At 35.1% G+C, this 24042-nt stretch overlaps 1 protein-coding gene across 2 annotated transcripts in view; it reads left to right on the plus strand.

The window, feature by feature from the left end:
* The first annotated feature begins 290 nt into the window (after positions 1–290).
* Positions 291–24042, plus strand: part of LOC138325382 (uncharacterized) — a 93418-nt gene continuing 69666 nt past the window's right edge. Inside the window, exon 1 of one of the 2 annotated variants that reach the window (XM_069271009.1) lies at positions 291–311. The gene's annotated coding sequence lies outside the window, so the exon portion shown is untranslated. Of the gene's footprint in view, positions 312–23855; positions 23877–24042 lie in introns of those variants that run through there. The other variant, XM_069271010.1, reaches the window with a different exon arrangement.

A 24042-nucleotide genomic window follows, 5' to 3' on the forward strand; every position in this document is an offset into this window, starting at 1 on the left:
GTTTTGCGAATGCCAAATTTGAAATGTAACATGCAACAGTAATAACTGCTATTTTTTATTTGTTAACTGTTTGAAATCATTCAGATAAAGACCTTTCTTTTAATAATTTCTACTTCCAATAACTTCATAAAACGCATAAGCCTTCAAAGAGAAGTTTGTTTTTTTTTTCTCTCCTTATTTATTGAAATTAAACAATGGACGAGTTTCGGTAATATTTGAGAAATTTTAATACTTTCATTGATCCATTTACTTTAGGTTGCGATAAATACGGTCCGGTCCTGTGTATACTCGATGTGAAGTCCTTCCCGCTGGTAAGTACAGTTTGTGTTGTTTAATGCCTACCTAACACCCAATCAATAATCAATATGCTGTCACGTGTTCATTTAAAATACAATGACAAAAATACTAACATCAACATCAGCCATGTATGGCTTACGAAACACTATCAAGCATAAAAGAAATTTCATCAAAAATAATATTCCCATTTTATCAAATACCTGAACAAAAATATGCAATTACTTTACTTGCGATCAGTCTTAAAGGCAAACGTTTTAATTAACGTATGCAATAATTTAATTTAATTAGTATGAACAAAGTCAATTCAGTCAAAATGTATTTAATTGTAACTCCAAAGGTGACATGTTATCCCATTTTATTTTCAATATTTTTAAACAATTTATATTTTTTTTTAATCACACGACTGTAAACGTTTGCCAAAAACTGGAAAATGAATTACAAGTTTACCTTTAAAAGCTGTATGTTTTACTGTATACTGATTATACGACATTACTTCTAAATTCTGTTCGGAATTCACAAAAGCAGCTTAACGTATTTTATCATCATTCCAAGTTATGGCACCTCAAAGAGAACACCGATAAGACGGAAGTTGTGGTTTTGGTAGTACTCTCTAGAAATCTATACGTTAACTGATATACATATAATGGTACAAACATATAAAACGAATATAAAAACGATGTACGGTGATATTGCTAAACGTAGAAACAACAATATGCCAATTGATTGGAAATTGGACATTTTTGATAATAGTATAAAACCAGTTGCACGGAGGTGAAACTTTGAAGTTTTGTTATTATTAACTCTTAGAACGGCTTCACTTTTAATTTTGTAAACATATTCATAAGTGGTAAACGTCAGCCCCATATTGTATTATGATAAATTGCATTCCGTCTTAGTATATTACACAGTTATATGCCTTTGTGGGCAGATATTGATTGTGTTTTTGCGAGCGTAACGTCATACCAGAAACATATTATGTATATTTCTGGTCATACTTTTCGGAGAAAACGACGTGAATAGCGCTTACAAAATAATGCCGTAACAATCGATACCTACCCGCTGCCACAAGGGAGCTAAGTCTGTAATATGCAAAGACGCAAACTTGTGATATTTTGTATGCCTATATATCCCTTCGTAAGGCCCGGTCCCACTGAAGAGCGGATTAATTACGGATGAATTTAGTTTATAAATTTTGGCCGTTCGTTGTCATCCGCAACAAAATTGGCTTAAAATAACAAATTTTCAAGTACAAATTACGGATATATTAATAACATTCTGCGAATTTATTACGAACAAATGCGGATATTTCACGAATACAAACGGATACGATAACGGACGTTCTCCAACAATGCGGATACGTAACACACAATTACGAAGTATTGCGATTGTTACGGAAATATTACGAATCTATTAATAATGCATTGCGCAGATGAAGCGGAAAGAACGGTTGTATTGCGCATGTAAGGCATCTGAATTACGGAGGTAAAAGAAGCGCGCTCGGGCCTTTCGGTATCGCTTTTCACAACAACACGACTGCAACAAAGATAAGCAAGCTGCAACTTTCATCCTACCTCCTCCAGATACAAAGAAGGTCCATTCAGTTTCAAATTCAAATCAAAGCAGACAACTTTTTTTCTTTTCTGTCTTTGAAACAATTTCATGACTTGAACAAGTAGATTAATATGTTGTTGGATACCATTGTTACGCTGCATTGGTATTATTGCCGATGACCCATTATTACACCTGTACTTCTCGACGGACAGGAAAAATAGACAAATATGTCGATTTTTGCCATATTTATACAGTAGTTTTGGTTTACGCAACACGTTTGTTATACATTCGCAAATTATTCTCAAATCAAATGCAAAACAGACGCAATACAAACGCTGAACTCAATATGCATTCGCTACAAATTATTTTAATTCGTGATGTCAACGTGATAGGTACACTATACATTCGTTTTACACACTGTCCCAGTTCGCTATAAAGCCCACAAAACCCAGTCAGTTGCGGATATCAACGAATAACAGCGGATATACAGCGCATATAGTAAGCATGTATTGAGTAGTATTGCGTACGAATAGCGTATCTAATGCGGATGATTTCCGCAATCAAAATTTTGTGCAGTTCAAAAATCCTGTGAACGGAAAAACATGCCATGCGGATAATTGCGGACGTGTGCGGATGTTGGGCGACAAGAACGATTTACGAATATTGCGTATGTTCAGCGAATATCAGCCAATTTTGTGCGCAATACATTCGCAAATCATCCTAAACGCCAGTGGGACCGGGCCTTTAGGTGTATAATGGTATGGACAGAAATATGTACCGAACCCAATGGACTTACTAAACTGAAATGTACAATATCAAGCTTATTTTGCCCAAATTTACAAGCAACACAACAATCTAGGACTAAACAGTAATACCTAAAGTTAGGCCTGATGCGTACACACTTTTATCAACTTAGATATGTTCAACTACACCTAAGAAGTGATATATAGTAATACAAAATAACACTAGTTTAAATAGGGGCTAAAAGCTTAACTACGCTTTATAAACTGTTTCAGATTTATAATAATTACAATACACAATGGCTAAAATGTATTAAAAGTATATTTAAAGAATGCGATCTTATCCATATCTTTGAGAACAGTGAGTTTATTGGTTGAAAATAATCTTTCGTGCACTTTAAAGTATGACAATGTAGTGGGAAAATGATGGTTTCAACTCTTCGAAAGGGACCAATTACAGAATTTATAAACATAAGTTTGTTTATAAACATAATTCTGGATTTTTTAGTTAATTAATAACCCGTATTGTGATATTATCAGTTGAATTTGACGGAAGGAATAATATACAAAAATGTAAACTTAAATGATATTGGAAATGAGTTTCATTATAATAGCTTACAGAAAGGAATTCATATTCATATACTATTATGAAGGCCAAATACTTATAAATGGTTCAGTAGTGTAACGTGCACCTTATGATATTGTAAATGTTGTGCATGTCCTGTTTGTTTATGAGAATCAAATCATTGACACTACCACAGCTAGAGCACTAAGTGACATTAACATGAGGAATGGATAGTAGATAGTTGATTGGTTTGGTTTTCGGTCAATGCACCGAAATTACCCGGCTGCGGTTTCTCGAAACAAAAGTACAGACTTCAGTCAAAACTTCAGTTTTTTCCTTGGCTTATGTAACTTATGTTAATAAAATTGACCTAAGTTAGTTTTTTACTTAAGTTTGTTTCGAGAAATAGGGACCAGCTGCAGCAGTATGCTCCGTATAATTTACTACCAATTTCAAAACTACACTTGAGCGCGTGTCCATTGATAAAAATGGTTGTGAAAAAGCCGAGATATGTGTAGTTGGTTTCTAAGATTTATTTCCTTTACCTTATACCATTACCTGTAATGGTCAAAGAAATATTTATATAAAAAACAAATAAGTTCATCTTTTATTAACGTTATCACCATTATCTCTCATCATTTTTTCATCTTTTAGAACCCTTTGTTTATGTGTTATCTCTTCAAACCATATAGAACAATTTCGAGTGAATACATAGATACAGGAGTGTGAATACTGTAGAACGAAAAGCTGTTGTTCATTCGATTATTTCTGTTAAAGGGCATATTATAAGTTTTGCGATTCTGTTTGTTAACTGTAGGCGTATATTTTTGCACATTTTCCCACATAAACAGAACGACAGATTTTGAAGCACAATGCCATGCGCTTTTCTACAGTGCTCCCCACCTCACTAGATCCATAATTGTTTCTTTTTGAGCTGTCTATGCAGTCTCCCGTAAGTCCACCCTTTCTTATTGTAAATACTCCCTTTTGTTACTATGTTTAATTGAACGTAAGCCAATGAATTGTGGACTATGAAAGTCCGCGTAAAATATAATTGAATTACAAATGACAATAGTCTTGTTTTTTTTTTTTTTTTTTTCTTCATTGATACCGGTTCTTTTGTTGGCTGGCTGGCTGATAAGATAAACTATGTAAGGACGATCGCCCGTGAATGTGGTGTGTCCAGTGTGTGAAGAGCGTGCATGTTTTGGGAGACTGCGGTATGTCCATGTTGTGCCTCTTTGTTATAGAGGAACTCTTGCCCATTTTATACTGCTATCTCACTGAAGCATATCACCTGCGATGAGGAACAAACATACCCCACCTGGTCACATTATACTGACAACAGACGAACCAACACTTCTTTGTAGTATTATGTCTCAGCAAAGGGACACTGCGCACAAAATATGGACTTCAATGTTGCAGGCACGAAAGGCCTTGCTATTGTAAATTGTGGCGACATCTTTCATTCCGTATTTAGTCTATGTGAATATTGTTCTTAATATTTGCTAATATGTCAGTTAATGAAATGGAAGTAGATGACAGGGTAGCCGTCTTTGCAAAGTATTTAATCTTTGGCCTCGTTCAAAGACAGACGATATTTCAATACCATCTAGATGTAGATCAGTAAATGGATATCGCGTGGAAAGATTAAAATTTAAAAAAAACTACTTAAAAAAAAATGGAAAGTCAGACATGAAACTGTCATAGATTCTCATACTCCCGTACCGCTAAAGTACATACAAACTATTATTGCATTACCTGTAATCTGTCCTTGAAGTAGTGCCACATGTGCATTGAAAATAAGATAAACTGAAATTCAATTTTATTCAAACGTTGGCTATCGTGTACCATTATGTTGAAGTTCAAAATAAAATATATTTTATTCTTGTTCTTATTTTGGTAAATTTATCCAAATGCAAGCTTTGGAATACGTGGGTTATTTTCTCTTTGTGTTATTAACCATGGTACCAAGAGTAATATTAGAATCTGTCAATACGTGGGGACTATTTTAATTTGAAAATTTATATTTTACTAGTCTTGTACTTTTTATAATGTCAATACAAAAAAGAATTTGCTCTCAGAACACCAGGATATGGCCGCAAATAGGATTCCTATTCATCTTGCTGGTATGTAAGCTTCTGTAATAATGAAGCAATAAAACCGGACATAGTCAATGTGGTGTTCTAATGCTATGCTCGATGAATTTTAAACCTTGATGCAGGAGCTTGCTGATATAACCTCTTAGTAGTATATTAATACACAAGTTTGTTTGTCCTAAATTGTGACTCCAGACTAGTGAACTAGACGATAAAACACGATTGAATAGAACTTATTCAACATGTAGAGCATCAAATTCTTAATCCTTTACACAGTAAGTAATGTCGAATCACAGGAATAAACCAAGGGTGGCGACCAGCGAACCATGCCGTGTACAACAAATATCATTCGGAGCCTTTTTAGTACAATATATTTTTAATTGTTTTATTTTCCTTGTTAATGTGTTCAAAGTATGTAGATGTATACATGCATAATTATTTATTTACATAAAATTATATCACAATTCTCAGGGCATACTGTATCACAATGTATTATTATTCCTGTATAAGCATCAGTCGAACGATGTATCTTACCATAACATCCTCGATACTCCAGCTGTTCCGATTACTTACGATTTCTGGACTATTTAAAGTCAAACTGGAGGCAAGAGAACAGAACAGAACATGTAATTTAGCCCCTTGAAGCACATTAAAGGAGTCGTATAACGGTACACTGTGGTCGACTGTGTGGCTTTGAAGTTGGGCGTCGCTTTCTCTATATAGTATTCAAAGGATGTGTTTTTGCTAGCCTGTGATCGGTTCAGATTTTTACCTCTGAACTGCCTTCAATTTTACTATGAAATAGTCCAGAGGTGTCGTAAGTGATCGGAACCCCAGGAGTGTTGAAAACAGGGGCCAATATAATATCTTATACTTCAATAGAGTACTTAATTCTGTGTGCTCTATATTTATTTTCTACATGTATTTTCCTTCGTTACTTCAAGATGGAATTACGTAAGGAGATCACGATACATTTTAAGTAAGGCTCCTTACCTTATTTTACCTAAACTTATAAACCTATGCTTTTCTGTGGGGAATGTAAAGTTAAGGGATTCTTTAAAGTTAATGAATACACTGTATCGTGAAACTTGGCGCTGGCAAGTTTTCACAACTCGTATTTGTCTATAGTATAACGCCATAAGCATGCACAACACAACTTTTAGTGCGGTTTTGATAAAACTGCGTTATTAAGCAGACTACAGATTATTGAAGCATCAAAATCCATATTATAAAAAATAAAGATAACGTTTAGTAGTGGACGTTGTGGTTACGTGACCACGGCTTGACATTTGTACCAATGTAGGAGAGTTCCTGTGTGACCCGGCTGGAGTCACGTTACCTCACGGGTCCCAGATTAGGACCATGCCAGTACATTTGTAACTCTTAACACCTCCGATAGGACGTCTGTGATATTTGTGTCCTTGGCTGATTTTCAAAACCCATAATCGCCGACATTTGTAGATAAAGTTATCGTATTGACCAATCGTTTACACTTCTGGTTAAGGTCACGTTTAAGATCGCACGAGACCACTCTCAGGTTACAATACAAGTTTTCTATCGTCCGAAACCAGTTGCCGCTTGATTATTTAATTCCTCAAAACATGTAATTAACCTTTCCCACAGCATTTCTGTTAGTGATGAGAGTTGAAAAAAAAAATAACTTGTATATCAAAATTTTCTGGCAGATGTTTATGGCGGCCGACATATACATGTAAGTAAGTGGCGGCCGCCAGCTAAACTATGTGACGGTCGCCATACATAGATTGAACAGTGTTTTGATTCCGTTAAAGGTGGTATTAACGCAATGGGATACAGACATATTTAATGTAGCGCGTTAGAGCTTTATGTAGAATATGTCTGTATCCCATTGCGTTCATACCACCTTTAATGCAATCAAACTCTGTTCAACCTATATGTTTGCATAAATAAATTTACTTTGGTTGCTAAGTTGGGTACAGTAACTACGGTAGTCAGGATGACCGATGATATAGTTCCGATTGTTGAATGTTATAGCTGTAGTTTGGTTTGAAATACAACAATGACACTTTTCAAAAAAAATCAATTTGATAATATGTGAGATGATTGACCGTACATACGTGTATTCCCCGAACATACCTGAGGAAAGCCCACCCGGTTGTAACCCCGACCAGCGGTTCATTTTGTAGTTTAATATCGTTACAATGCTTGAACACATCTTTTGTTTTGATGTCAAATACATATTCAATTGGATCTAATAAAAACTCTTTATTGTTATTTTGAAATTCGTCAACTTATGACGCAAAATCTTTTCGAAGCGTGAACTAGAAGACCTGTAGTCCGCTAAACCTGCCTATATCATTAGGCTCTTTTTAAAAAAAATTTTTTGCCTAATATATATATATATTATTATTATAATATAGGCAGGTTTAGCGGACTAGAAGACCTGCACTGCGTTTGTATTCATACGTCATTGCGATTACGCTAATTTGGACGCAAATCCCCTCCCGTTGACTATATAGGGGCATATGTAAATAAATAAATATATTTTCGTTATCCTAAAATATATTTTCCTTTGTAAGCATAATACACTTCCGTAAACTTCAAGTTATAGATCTATATTCAGGGCTAATTAATGTCAGTTTTATTTTGATTCGCTAATCGCCTTTGAAATCAATTATTCGTTTGATAGTTTGACTGATATTTGGACAATGTGTGATATAGTTAATATCGATGTAATATAATAATACATATTAATTATATTGATTAGGACAACTTGATGGTCTGCGACTCTTCGTGCATATCTCCCACGTTTAATTGAAAATCATAATTGAGTTATATCATTATAATACAAAAGTTCATTCGTTAACTTTTCATGTCACTATTAACTGTACTAGGGTGTCAATCATTCCTTGTTCGGTCAGGGGTTACCGTGGCTTCTGGGTACTGAGATCGAGGTTACCGTTTAGTTCGTACCTCAATAGATTTTTTTAAACTCTGACTGCTTTTAATTACTAGTAAAACGAGACATAAACTAGGCTGTTAACAAAATGTAAATCAAATTCATAATGCTATGTAACTGATAGAGCCAGTGTGTGTGTGTGTGTGTGTGTGTGTGTGTTTGGATTGGCTGATATTAACGTGTGTGTTTGGATTGGCTGATATTAACATGCCATAAAGAAAAAAGAAATAAATTCTGGCTCAAACATCAGCCACTATATTAAGTTAAATTGTCATGACGATTATTCTAGGAAGCATTTACTTCAGCCCATATATTTAGGTAATGTTCTTGGAAGGATTTACTTCATCCACTATATTTAGGCAACTTGTTAAGACGAATGATCTAGGAAGAATTATCAGATTTTGACATATGTAATAATTATTGAGTAAAGAATTTAAAGGAGTTCAGGTTAGGAAATATATAGATTTTGTATCGACTTAAAACAGAAGATCTTTACTGTGTTCGTTTTATGTTTTCATATTAAATGTCATTCTTAATGTAATCTTCAATTTTGGAGGAAGTAAAGAGAATAAAAGCTTATATTCTCCATTGTTTTTCCATGCCCACATGTCTTACTTGCTTTATATTTCTCAATTGTTAAGTGTTCTGATGTTGTAACTATCTTGATTGCCATAGTAACTAAACAAGGTAAAGAAATCATATGTGGTCGTGAACAACAATACAGAAATTAAAAAAAATGAAATATAAACAAAATCTTATTTGATGGGTTTGGTAATAAACAAAAACCTACCATCCAAATGTTACCGCCAATTTATGACTACGACAAGGCAAGAAACAACGCCATAATATTAAATCTCGAGTGACGTTATATCTGTATCTGTCATAGATAAGCTAAGAAGTGTTATTTCCAAGACCTGTGTCACATAGAGAACAGAAATGTATTGGATGACATGTGGATTACTTGATACGTAATTATACCATTTTCGTCTAAGAATTATGCTATTATGACATTATATTTATAAACCTACGAGATTGATCGTGGAGACCTCATAAGTACTTCAGTATTTACTACAGTGTACAAATGTACTATTGTCAATAATGTGATCCGTCTACGACAACAAATAGCCTAATCTGAGGTATAAGTGTGATACAAACCACACGACGCTGATCAGGTTGATCATAAATAAATCCGTATCTACTAGTAAAGATATCCTCTTAGTTCCCGGTGTTTGGGTGGACGAACTGTAACGTATCTATATTTACAATTTTAATAATCGTCGTCATCAAATGGAAAATTCCACTACAAGTTCGCCTCGTTCGTTGGTCCAACTTCCATGAAAGTGTATTTGTCAGTCAACTAAGCGATTTCATACCGAGTTTGAACTTCCTTGTGTCCCATAACATACCTAATCATTGTTTGTGTGTGAACAAATAGAACGCCTTGTCGGTTAACGAATATGCATTTATAGAAATGTTGTCATTGTATTTTGGTCGTGCACGTGCAACGTATGCTCCAAGTTTTACACGAAGAAACTACGGGAGAAATTTTTAAGCTGCTCTGTATGAAGTGTGCGTATTTATCAGCTATTTCTTACACACATGTCTATAATTGTTACTTTTAAATTGACTTTCTTTGCATGGCGTTTATAACGAAATTAAAATTGGATTTTGATATTTAATCAGTGCTTGTTTAAATACCTGAAAATGTATTTATAGTACCTAACCGTTCACTATAAGTAATTGACAGAATGATCGTTCACTATGCTCGCCGAGGACCTTCTTACGTACCGCGAGCAAAAAATCGCAACAGTACGCATTCCACAGAGCTGAAAAGTTTAAAGAGAGTAAAACCTAGGTCAAAAACAGATTCATTGATGCGTATTCTGAGCGTCAACATTGATAAATATTTACATTTATAGTAAGATACCTACCCCCTTTTCCCTTGGTGAGCCCTGTTCTTATTACCTCTTAGGTAAGGGATCAGAACGAAGATTTATACAAACTATGTCCTCCTTTCCGCAAGAATGTGCTTAGCCATTTGGGTAAAATCACTCTATGACTAGTAGAGATTTAAAAGATGGGGGTGTTCAGACCAAAGATTCAAATAAATTCTGTCTCCATCCCCCTCCCAACACACACAATGATATTTCTGGCTAAATTTGGTTACAATCCATCCTGAACTCTATGACTAGTAGAGATTAAAAATATGGGGGGTGTTCAGAACCAAGATTCAAACAATTTTGCCCCACCCCCCTCCCAACACAAACAATGATATTTCTAGCTAGATTTGGTTACAATCCATACATGACTCTTTAACTAGTAGCGACTTAATCACTTACGGCTATTATCCCTATAACTGGTCATTGTCCATCAGACTCTCCTTTTATGACTATGACAATAGCCATTCATGACTAGTAGATATTTTTGTGGAAAATTGACGTACGACGGACGGTGTGCCTTGACATAAGTACATTGATACGAGAAATATTGTACAAGTTTGACATCACTTTAGAGAGCTTACGATCTAAAAAGGATAAGAAACATGTCGGAATATCTTGTGTACATGGTAAACAATGTGACAATGTCAACTCATTGATGTGTCTACATAGACACAAGACGTTGTGATGCGTGATGACCTGACACGGAAGTAAATCATACTTCCTGGAACATTCGTCTCGACAATTTACTTAATACAGTGTCTGATGTTTGAACCAGATTTTATCCTAACACAAAAAAATAAGCAGGCTCTGTCAGGCACGGCGTTATGAATTTGATTTACGTCTTGTTAACAGTTTAGTTCCAGTCTCGTTTTACCTGTAGAGTAGTTAGAGGTTCAGAAGAAAAAACTATTGCGGCATGAACTAAACCTTAACCTCGATCTCAGAACCCAGGAACTTCATCACTTGGCCACTACGACCGCTGACCGAACAAGGGAATATTGGCTTACAGTTAAGTAACAGTGACATCAAAAAGGTAACAAGCTGAGACAGAGTTTCTTCATTTGTTACAAATAAAGGTTTTAATGTTGGTACACAAATAAAAAAAAGCTAAGTTCTACTTATACGTGGAAGATATGCATGGAAATATGAAGAAAATCCAAAATGCCAGCTAAATTGTGTAACGGGTTATTGATTTCATAGTTGACTAGCGAATCAAAATCAACCTATTGCAACCTTAACAGTTATTTGTATGGTACATGTATATCTAAATAAAGGAAAAATAACAGTAACGACAAAAAAAATATCCATGAAGTCACGACACGGCGAATGCGCTAGCACGAAATTTTATCGTTTATATTGCTATTTTTATACTTTTTCACTCAGATTGAACTTACATATTTTTACTATATATCTAAATAATCTATAATCTAAATGCAAAACATCTAGGTATGGTACGTGTTCAATGATTATTGAATGTAACACGTATAAATTTAGATTGAATTTAAAGTGAATAGTCGGGCAAAGAAAACCAGTCTAAATGCGTTCATTGGCCTTCCAAAAGTTCTCACATATTAATACGACGGTCAAGTTCTGCTTAGTTTCCCAGTTCTGACCATTAAAGTAAAGAAAAGTTGAAAGCATTGAAAGCGAGGCTGTGTGGAAATGTAACCACGGACATAGCGAGCCGGGAGGACATTTTAGGATTACCATATTTCAAATTAATTTCTTCGTACGCAGACAGATTTTGACGAGAGATTTTATTTTTCCATTTCATAAGAAATTATACTGGATACATTCCCACCATTTTTACCGACTTTAGCCATCCTTGCCCGACTGTTCACTTTAACAATGAAAACAAATATGAATTGTAAATCGATGTGTGCAATAGTTGGTGTGGTGAATATTGGTCAGATCAGCAATATGCTGAGGATACGCATAACTGTACAGACAGATTGTTTAAGAATTTTTTATGTCAATAAACATATCCTTGGGCTAGCGACCAATTAAATGTATTATCCTTATATCAAATGCTATCATCTAATACTGTTGTTCTAGAAAAGAAAAAAGATTAAAATAATAAAACCAAATATAAACAAGCCATAGAAAAATGCGTCACTCCATACAGGTTTGTTTGCTGATGTTTATTATGACGTCACGTCATTAATTCATCATCAAATTGTTCGTTTGTCTGAAGAACCCATCAGTCGGCGAAGACAGTCGCAAAAACAATCTTCGGTTTAATTAGTTTAGCTCATCGGCCCTTCGTGTCGCGGTGTCCGTCCGTCCGTATCATTCCCTTACTCTTTTAGCGTAACTGAGGTCTCTATCAGTGCTAAGCTGTTTGTTATACAATTTGAGAATATATGACGTAGAACAATGGAACAATCAGCCTAATGATGACGTCACGCAATTCTTCCGATTCTGTTTCCCAGAGCGGAATTCTTCCGACAAATGTCTGTGTACATGTATATGTAAAATGATTTTGAAACACAATCTAATGTATATCTGTATACATTAAGTCTGTTAGAAATACTAGTACATAGTATATCTATATTGTAATGTATCTTTATTTGCAGAACAATGCTGATATATGTTCACTCGTATATAATGATTAATTATCTAACATAGCTCTAGCCAATATTGTCAGCTCATCATTTTGTATATTTCCTGTGTGATAATTGATTTTCAGTACATACAAACATTTTTGACGTAATTGTCTTCTTTACATTCCCTTTCTGTATATCGTAAATGATAGAAGATGGTGAAAATGTTGCCTCTGAAAGCAAATTTATCTTTCATGTACGTTATTTTTCCTTATAAGCTATAGAACATCTGAAAAGTAAAACCATAAAATTTTACTGAAAATGGATCATAATTTAGAGTGAAATAATAATGTTGAGGAAAGACTTTTGACTCGTAGAAGTCCGCTAAACCTGTCTATATATCAGGTTGTTTGGAGGGTATTTTCAGTGTGTCTAATATAAATTTTTATATTAGGCGAACTAAAAAAACAATATATATGCAGGTTTAGCGAACTAGTCTCATAAGTGTTGGAATAGGTATAGGTAGATAGACAAATATTATCAGTGCCAATAATCTTTTTATGTGAAGTTCACGAAATTGATGTCAAACAGAAAAACAGACAACCAGTGAAGAAGCGAATAACGGAAGAAATAGGTATTGACTAGCTAGTCATCATAACGACAGTGTTTTGGGAATAACAAATTCATGCGTTTAACAATTGGGTGGCATTAACAATCGTTTTTACCACAACTTAAGCTTTCTATTGTCGCGAGTCTTATAATTCTAGCATTGTCTCGTTTGCACCACCCAATTAGATACCATCCGGACGGCCGGTCTTCCTGTGTTAGTACTCTATGTATGTCTTGAGTAGAGAAGGAATTAGTTCTGGGACAGGAGGGCGTGTCCAATAGGGGTAAATAGAGTTAAATTCTTAAAAACGCTACTAGTTATATAGTACTGCACGGATTATAACCAGAGCCAAGAAACATCATCGGGCGTAGGGGAACAGAGTTTGTATAAATCTTGGATCTGGCCCATCCCTGTAGCAGGAGAGAGGTGGGGCAAAACGGGGTAATGAGATGTATTTTTGAGAAAATAAACACCGAACTTTTTTCAGAACATATCTTTGCATAACAAACCAGTTGAACCATACAGATCCTCTGGGCCTCTTGTTAGTCGATGTGTAATATATTAATAGAATTCTAGCTGAGAAAACTTTTATTTTCTTAATTCCCTGCTCTGATTTATTTTTTGACATAACGCTGATTTTTCATCGATCGCCCTATACGAACAGATACTATTAACTGAAAACATACAGCAAGAAATGTATTGATTTTATTGTTAGTGTTGGTATATCCTTGTGTATGCATTGGGATATCCATATTATGTCGTTTCGGAAATTACACCATATCGGATGCGGTTCCGCAGGACGTTGACAAACAGACTAGACAAATGATGACAGCAACTGTTTAATAAACGGTAAGTTGTGCTTGGGAGGACATATTAACTGTTGTATATCAGTTAAATCGTTTTAGTTCACCTGCCCATCCGTCCTGCCGTCCGGCGTCAACTTTTTCCTCTAAGCATATTTTGCAAAGGTAGGAGACACAGGATCTTGAAATTAGGCCTATGGCATGTTAAGATGAATGACTACCAAGTTTGTTTAAATCATTTACCTTGACCATCGTTCAAGGTAGCAATGGTCATTAAGCTAAAATCTTTTTGTCAATAATCATAAGCTCTAGAGACCTGATATTGGGCCTGTGACATGCTAGGAAAAAGGGCTACCAATTTTGTTCAAATAAATTACCTTACACTTCATCCACAGTAACGAGGGTCAAAAAGGCTTAACATTTAAACGACTTCTTGTCAATAACAAAGAATCCTAAAACCTCACATTGGACGAGTGACATGCTGGAATGAAGGGTTATAAAGTTTGTTCAAATGGTCACAGGGGGCTGAAATCTGTATACAGCTTCTTGTCAATCACCAGGCTGTGATGAATGATAACCAGGTTTGTTCAAAGAAATGACTTTGACCTTCATTAAAGGTAGGTTTCGCCCAATGAAATGTAAAGACTACGAAATTGATATTTATCCTATACATAGATATAATCTTCAGATCATTTTCAATGCATACCGCGAACAATATGGGTGGTCAGTTGCCTAGCTTGACCAGGAAAATACTCCTCTAAAAAATAGAGCGAAGTCAAGCTTTACATAGAACATGACGTATTTTTTTCCAAAACGAGGCCGCAGCAACAAACGGAAGCGTGCAACAAAATGTCAGATAGAAGTGACAGTCTTGCCACGGCATGTTTAGTTAAAAAAAAAACAACAACAAAAAATCGAAGTGCGAGGGACTATTTATACATATCATATAATCTAAAACACTTCATGTTACTTACATACGCTCGCTAACTTTGTACACCAAATATACATGTAGTTAGTCTGCGGCTGTTTGTGCGCTGGCATATGTGTTGAAATTTAACTCACCACGTGCAATGCCGTTACACGAGTCCCAACAGATCCCGGCAAGTTCCGCTTGAGATGTGGCTTCTGTTTCTTCTATTGCTACATGCCATCTCTGAATTTAATTCCCTATAGATATCCTAGGGTGCTACCGAATCCATTATAATTTCCTCCACTTTGATGCCGATTCAGATATATTTTTTTCATCTCACGCACTTTCGTTCAGCCATTTTGTTTACTTTTAGTGCGTGACAATGCGCATGCGCCAAACTTCGACAACGTAATCCATCGCAGCTTCATTTGCATATTATTTTGTCTGACGGACACCGTAATAAATCAAGGATTTCCTTCAATTTTGTATTCAAGACACATTTGTTCAATCTCAAACACATAAAGAAATTAAATTGAGATATTTTAATATGTTTTTTCATCTTTTCTTCCGCTTATCGCATTTCACAAAAAAAAATATTTATTTGGTTCAAAGAAATGACTTTGACCTTCATTAAGTTCGCATGGGTCAAATGTAGGCTAAAATCTTTACGCAACAGTTAATTTTTTTTTAAAAAAGTCGAGAGACTAATATGTGAAAAATAATAAATGTTTTGCGTCGGCTTGGTCAGGTTTAGGCAAATAAACAATATTTTATTTTAAGCCTAACTGTTACATATGGCATATCAATAGGGACTTGCTTGCGGTAGAGTCACATCCTTGTGGACCAGTCATTTATCAGGGCCCTTCCTGGCTTGTCAGTGTTCTAATATTAATTTCCGTTTACTATTGTAAATTATGGTTCATACTTAATGCATAAAGAATGCCCATTGTAACATTTTCTCATTTTTTATTCAAATTATATCACTTAGTGATAGCAGGTAGACTACCTATGCTTCAGATGCCATCGATGGATCAGGTCAGTCTCAGCATCCAGCATTTAAGGACGTGTATTCACGTGGAAAAAGACAGCAAAGGTTGTGTAAAAATTGACCTCGTTAGTTGATTATGGAAACTAGAACTCGCATTGACATGAAAACAGCAAAATATGAAAAGGCAATTTGCAATGGAACTTTTGGAAAAAGAAAACAAGCCTTGATAAAAAAGTGTCTTTGTCACACAACGAAAGACTGAGCAAATAGTTAATCTAGTGAAGGAATAATAAGGCGAAAGGCATAGATAGTTGAAAGATTTATGTGTCACAGTAATAGACTGACAATTTAAGTACACAAAAATCATCAGCTATGTTAAACAGATACATAGAGAATTGGGTGTCTACATTGTATCTTTTGATTGTATGTGTATGTTTGATACGAATTATTTTAATAACTCTGACGATTTTTTGCCTGTTTATTAATTATATTATAAGATAATGTGAGATTTGACATTTAACATAAATTATATTGCGTACTAGTTATATAATACATTTCTAGAGGAGTTTTAGAACAATTCAAGACTTTTTATGATGATGGAATGTCTAGACATGTCCAATGAGAGATGATTTAGCAGATTTACACATGTGCTTTTTTCTTGCATTTTACACACGAGATTGAATTACATGCGTAAAATGCAAGAAAAGAGATTTGTGCGTAGCTCTTTACGTACAACACATTAACATGAGTATTCTCGTGATTCTCATATAAATATCAAGCACAATATACGGTTGTGCTCTTTTCAGCTCATCCACACAAAAGAAATTTCGCATAGAAATCACGCGTTTCTCACACGTTAATGCATGTCTGAATGGTGCCTGTTTTATTGTATTGGCGATCTTACATAACAACAATAGACAGTTTAACACTTTACGACCATTAAACCCGGTACGAGAAAGTAACGATTTTTATTCGGCAACAATGACAAGAAAGGCACATGCTACACTAGATACTCAACTCGGGTTCATGCAGCGAAGAGCGGCTCACAGGTAACTCGAAGTCGTGCTTATCATGTAAAACAGACCGAAGTCGATACCCGACGCTCGTGACTCTTTGCTGTCTTTAAAGATTAGATCACAATCAACAGTTAGACATGTGTTCAGTCATTTTATTCTGGCATGTTAATAAGTGTAATAAGGCACGCGACATTCTTTACAAATGAATAATTAACCGAGATATTCCGAATAATTAACCGAGATATTCCGAATGAGACAAAGGAACACCATGTATCACGAGCTAAGACAATAATCATTTTCAGAATGATATTTTCCTTTGTTAGGAAAGTTTTTTTGGTAAAATATCAATGGCTATAACTCAAATTCCATCAAAATACCCGAAGCTTCTATAAATGGATATCACGCTTTCTGAATATATGAGTTGAATTGGAGTAGCATCATAGCATAGTTTTTAAACCAGAATTCTAAGTATGAGTAAACATTCATGGTATTGACCAAAGCTGAATTACGTAAAAAAAAAAAAGATCATTGATGCCGCCAATTACTTTGTCAACACTTCAGAAACTCACAAGTAGAGTTAGGTATTTACATTACGTTATACAGTGTCAACCAAAATACGGCTATCTCTCAGAAATTATACCGTTTAGTCAAAAAATAAACCATACATTGTATTCCTTTAACCTTTATTACTTTCATTTACACATATCTTGTGAATGACAAGTTAATTCATTTTTTTGATTGAACAATTTAATTATATTTACAAGTCTAACGTGTATTATTTCTAAACTGAAATCACTTCTAAATATTGACGACAGTTTACATGTTTCTGTTTCCTTTTCTTTCTTCTAAACCAAGTTTTCTCCTGAAAAACAAGTAACAAGTGTTGTATAGAGTCCAACGTGGTACTATTTTACCAGAATCCATCTTTATCTTATCTATGTTCCATTCTTGTATAGCAAAGGTAAATAATATTATAAGACTCTTTCATTGGTAAATATGAAGGATATGAATATTTCTACCCTTGGGTCACAAAATGTAAAACCTGAAGCTGTTGTAAAACCCTAGGGTTGACGAGGCTTTTACAACATTTTGTGATCCAAGGGTACAATATTCCTCATTCAATTCTCCATATTTGAAAATTGCGTGATATTTTAAACGCATATTCCATTATTTGTGTTATTTATAGTAAAATCAATCTAGTTTCTGAAAACAATTTTTGAATTTAACCGATAAGATAATTTTGTTGTAGTGACGTTACGAGATTGTACTGCATGGGTAGGTATATAATACAGCCTCAGCATGAGTGGCAATGGATAAACCAAGGGGATCTGAGAAATAGTAACAGTCTACATAATTATGGACCCACTAAACTGCTCTAAGACCATTTAAACGTTTTAGAGTATAGATAAAAAAATCGGTAAAAATCATACTGCACATAGTACTATATACGTACTCTAAAACGTCTAAAATGGCCGTAGGACACTCTGGTGGTTCCGTAATTATGTAAACTGTAACTAATTCTCAAATCCCTGTGGGATAAAACAGAGGTTCCCCAACATGTGACTGTTGTTTATTATGTTTATCAAACTCGAGTAAGTTAATTTTTTAAATTTTGAAAAGACACGAGCTTTAGCGACCGTATGGTCACAGACAGCAAAAAAGGAAAGATTTGTTTTTCTTTTACGTCTCTGATATAAATGATTGTTGTAAATAGTTTATGTTGATATATTGTAAATTCGGTCGTAGGGGGTTACTTTTTGAGTAAATTTGGCAGCAAGGAGTTAATTTTCGTTTAATTAAGGACGTAGTGAAAAGTCCTTCAATCTTGTGCGCCTCCTGTACCACGCAGAACACTCTGAACCTTAGTTTTTATGCGACAAGAGTTTCTGCTACCAAAAAATACACAGCAGTTGCCCAAAAAATGATACAATCATAATCTGTGCCATACCACCAATCATCTGCGAACTTCGACGACCTGGCCGAAGAGGTGTTAGTTGTACTGGTTTAGCGCCTACATCACTTTAGCCATGGCTATGTTTTGTATTACCGACTAAAGTCAGTGTTCAGTCGACGTTGCATTGAGAGGTGTGAAGTTTTTGTTTAAATATGGCATACTTACTAATTTCCCTGATTAGCCGTATACTGTACCCCGCCGAGTAATCTTCTGGGCAACTGTACGATCCGCCATTTTACCAGTTCCTTTCCGGAGACGCTTCGATCTGGCACCGACGCCGCCGACCTTCCGAAGCCAATTAATTGCTATCAGGTTGAGAATTCCGTAGATGATGAAAAGAACGCCCAATAGGTACCACATGTGTCGGGGACAAACCCATTTGGGCAAAGGACGGACGAGCTTACACAGAGTGGCACGGGATTGCTGTGCGCTCAGGTGCAGATATCCACCTGTCATCATACATTTCCCGCCAAATCTGCAGATGGAAGTGGCGCAGGAACATGCGTATTGGAGCGTTGATCCAATCATTTCGCCTTCCGAGAGGGAATCGAATAATGCCTGCTTGCCTGCTGTCGCGTTTCTATGAATATCACGTGATATCTAATGATAATAATGCATTTATGACGTCATAGTTAATATAACAATTTGTGACGTCACAAACAAAACTGAATGTATGAATTTCGTCACGAGAACCATCACACCGTGATTTTAATATTTTATTTATTGCATGAATGACCGTCATTCCTGAACCCGTAATCACCTCGAGCTCCGGCCGTGTATCCATCCCATAGTCATTATAAACTTACAAAACACACAACTAAACACTTCAATTGCAAGATATACAAGAAGGATACCTCGCTGATATTGTCCAGGCGCATGAAAATTCGATGTACTTGCGATATGCATGACTGACGACTCCGATGCTTGTCTCAAAAATAACGAACTCGCGAATCATTCTGTTGAAATTATCATCCAGTCCCACTTTCATCAACATTGTTTACCTTAAATCACCCATAGGAGAGCATTACAGGAGTCGAGGCTCCCTAACTAATGTAGTGCTTCTCTAAGGGCTGTGTCTTTTATTATGATCCATAGAAGGTGCTGATAGTATTTTATACTATTTCATATAATATAGTGGATATATATATATAAACTAAGTTTGACAGCTGATAGAAAAATACGACAATTTTTACATGCATATTCTAATAGAAAGCAAACAGATATATATGTAGAAAAGCACACACAGTCACAGGAGGCGATATGTAGCTCTTTACTTATTTAATCGGTATACATGTGGTACAAAACTTACAGACGGGAAGATTTAGAAATGAAGTAAAATGCCTCGAATCGCGCCTATTACTTGATAAAATGATACATGATGGTATCGTCTTAGTGACGTCACTATTTATAGATGTGTAGTATGGTTTTGAAAGGAAAATTATCGCTCTTTCCAGTAGTAGTAGCCGTTTTGAAAAGATCTGCATGAAATGTGTTTTTAGTCGCTAAAACTAGATTGGGTAGGTTTTTTGTTTCGGAGAGCTTCCCACCTTTGTCAATATATATGTCGATTAAAATTTATGCCAGGTCATATTAATATGCAGATACTATTTCTAATTTTAGAACAACACTGCTATCAATTCGAGACAAAAGTCGAAGTTTAATACTATTTACATTTTCACTGAAGCAGTTACATTTTCACTGAAGCAGTTACAGCACCACGAACACTCGAGTCGGCATGTGACATGAGCCGCTTTACTTGGCGCCAATAACATTGTGACGTCACAATCGTAGAGTTGGCGATCAATTTCTTTCTTGAGGATAATGTTATTTGCCGTTTCACCCACCCATGATTACCAACTTCAAGGTTAACACTTCAAAGCTACACTCACACCAGAGACATATACAATTTACTTTTTAAATCTCTGCTCACATCAATATCTATAAATATCGTTTTTTGTTGATACAGTTAATTAAGCTACGACACATTGATTTGAATTAAACCTATTTTAATGTATAAAACAAAAGGATTGAACACAAGTTATGCCAGCTTAAAAACGTCTCTACACAACAATTATACAGGTTACCAATATTTGTGTAATCTGCATACATGACCAATTGTTTACAATTTACATAACATATATGATTATTATAGTCATTCTAACAAAAAATATTAAAGATAGAAATAAACTTGAGATATAGCGAAAGTAAGAAGAAAAAAGAATAAAAACGAAAGAAATAACAAATGAGACCGGTAAGAAGCATTTTGCAACAATGTATCATCGAAAGCAAAAATAATGACCATTTCCATTTTTTAGCTGTGTGTTTCTATATCAATTACCTAGTTTTCGAGACGACTCATTTTCGCTTTTATTCATTACTTTTCCTTCGCGTCTTTTTTCGTATCATGTCACGAAAGTGATAATATGGGTTTTGTTCTCTTGGTATTAAAACTACTACGACACCTATAAACAGTTGATCGTTTATTTATACACAAAAACGGAGACAGATAACCCTGAAATAAAAAGAACAATACCTGACAATATATAGGGACACATAAATGAACCTACTACTATATCTTCTATATTTATACTGTAAGGTATAAAATATGAACAGGTATCTATTTATTATATTATAATAGTAAATTGTATTTTAATTTCCGAGTTACATATTTTTACAAATAACTTTTAATTAACAGTCACTTGACTCTATGCATTGCCAACACGGACCTGGCACGAAAATTTTTAACCAATAGTATACATACATATATTATAGTATCAAGGGTATGAACTCGGCGGTCGAGAAAAACGGACCTATTTTCCGTAAATTTCCCGATTCATCAAGCCATAACTTCGTCAATACTTGGCAAATTTTGTTCATCAAGCACTCAATGGAAAGATAAATTATTTCTCTTTAAGGTAAAATATCCGTCAATGTTGTATAGAACCCATTTATTAAAATAATCACGGTTTTAAAAAAATAGGTCCATTTTTCTCGACCGCCGAATTCATACCCTTGATACTATAATATATATATATATATATATATACTGTTAGTTTAAAAAAGTCGTGCCAGGTCCCTGTGGCATTGTCCTAACCTCACCGACCACGTGCGGTCCTTGTTATACATATACATTAAGGTTCATGTAATGGCTTTAAACAGTGATATTTTGCAATCCTAAAACTCATTACTGTGCTGCAATTGAACAGAACTAATTTCATTAATTGTTGGTATATATCCTGGCTAACTGTCAGTCTTACTGTTGATATGTAATTTGTGAAGCTGCGTGTAAAATACAGTAAAATATGAGAAAAATGTTATATTACATAGTGAAGAATAAGTTAATTACTTTATTTCTAGTTATACATTAAAGGTAGGTTTCGCCCAATGAAATATAAAGACTACGAAATTGAAATTTATCCTATACATAGATATAATCTTCAGATCATTTTCAATGCATACAGCAAACAATATGGGTGGTCAGTTGCCTAGCTTGACCAGGAAAATACTCCTCTAAAAATAGAGCGAAGTCAAGCTTTACATAGAACATGACGTATTTTTTTCCAAAACGAGGCCGCAGCAACAAACGGAAGCGTGCAACGAAATGTCAGATAGAAGTGACAGTCTTGCCACGGCATGTTTAGTTGAAAAACAACAACAACAAATCGAAGTGCGAGGGACTGTTTATACATATCACATAATCTTTATCATGTTACTTACATACGCTCGCTAACTTTGTACACCAAATATACATGTAGTAAGTCTGCGGCTGTTTGTGTGCTGGCATATGTGTTGAAATTTAACTCACCACGTGCAATGCCGTTACACGAGTCCCAACAGATTCCGGCAAGTTCCGCTTGAGAAGTGGCTTCTGTTTCTTCTATTGCTACATGCCATCTCTGAATTTAAATCCCTATTGATATCCTAGGGTGCTACCGAATCCATTATAATTTCCTCCACTTTGTTGCCGATTCAGATATATTTTTTTCATCTCACACACTTTCGTTCAGCCATTTTGTTTACTTTTAGTGCGTGACAATGCGCATGCGCCAAACTTCGACAACGCAATCCATCGCAGCTTCATTTGCATATTATTTTGTCTGACGGACACCGTAATAAATCAAGGATTTCCTTCAATTTTGTATTCAAGACACATTTGTTCAATCTCAAACACATAAAGAAATTAAATTGAGATATTTTATTATGTTTTTACATCTTTTCTTCTGCTTATCGCATTTCACAAAAAAATATTTATTTGGTTGGGCGAAACCTACCTTTAAATAAACATACCTTTCAGTACTGTGGCCGTAAAGCACACATGTACAGGCTTCTATAGGTCGTGTATGTCCAGTGCTTATTCCTCAAGGGTGGGCGCGTGCACGTGCAAGGACAGGGTCATGCAGGGTCAATGTGACACACTCAACCAATCCATTCACTCGCCTCTCATACGTCATCATAACAACTTACACACACAGATTTACATGTACAGGACATTACATGACACAGGGACATGTAAATTCAGACAGACACAGGGACATGTATACACAGCGCATGTAGTTAAAACACCATATATAATACATATTATATATATGGTGAATTTAAACACCGCGACAATCATAATCTATCTTGTACTTGAAGTTGAAACACACTTAAAATAACTCCAAATATTTGGGTGCATCATTTTGTTATTATTATTTTCTTCTGATCTGTACATACCACAATAGTAAAATCGATATTTACATTATTATGTACTTCGACCTCACTGGAAAATGCAGAATAACTATATACGAAGTAGTGTTCATTGGACCGTTATCTAGTGCGAGTGTGTATATATATAAGTTGATATAGGTCTAGGGTCATTGGTTTAGTGTGGGACGTTTTGGAAGACACGTAGTACGTTATCGTGGATCGCACAGACATCCGGGGTAAGTCCTATCCAACAGAAATCAACAAATTCCTTTAAAGTTATATGTGCCGTAACTGTGCAAAAATTTCGACATCGGTTATTTTTTTTCATTAATCTATTGAAAACCACAAGGTTTGATGAATTAAGCTGTGAAAGTCATTAAAATGACTTCAGATGCCTTATAA

The sequence above is a fragment of the Argopecten irradians genome, chromosome 6 (assembly GCF_041381155.1).
Source record: "Argopecten irradians isolate NY chromosome 6, Ai_NY, whole genome shotgun sequence".
NCBI classification, from domain to species: domain Eukaryota; kingdom Metazoa; phylum Mollusca; class Bivalvia; order Pectinida; family Pectinidae; genus Argopecten; species Argopecten irradians.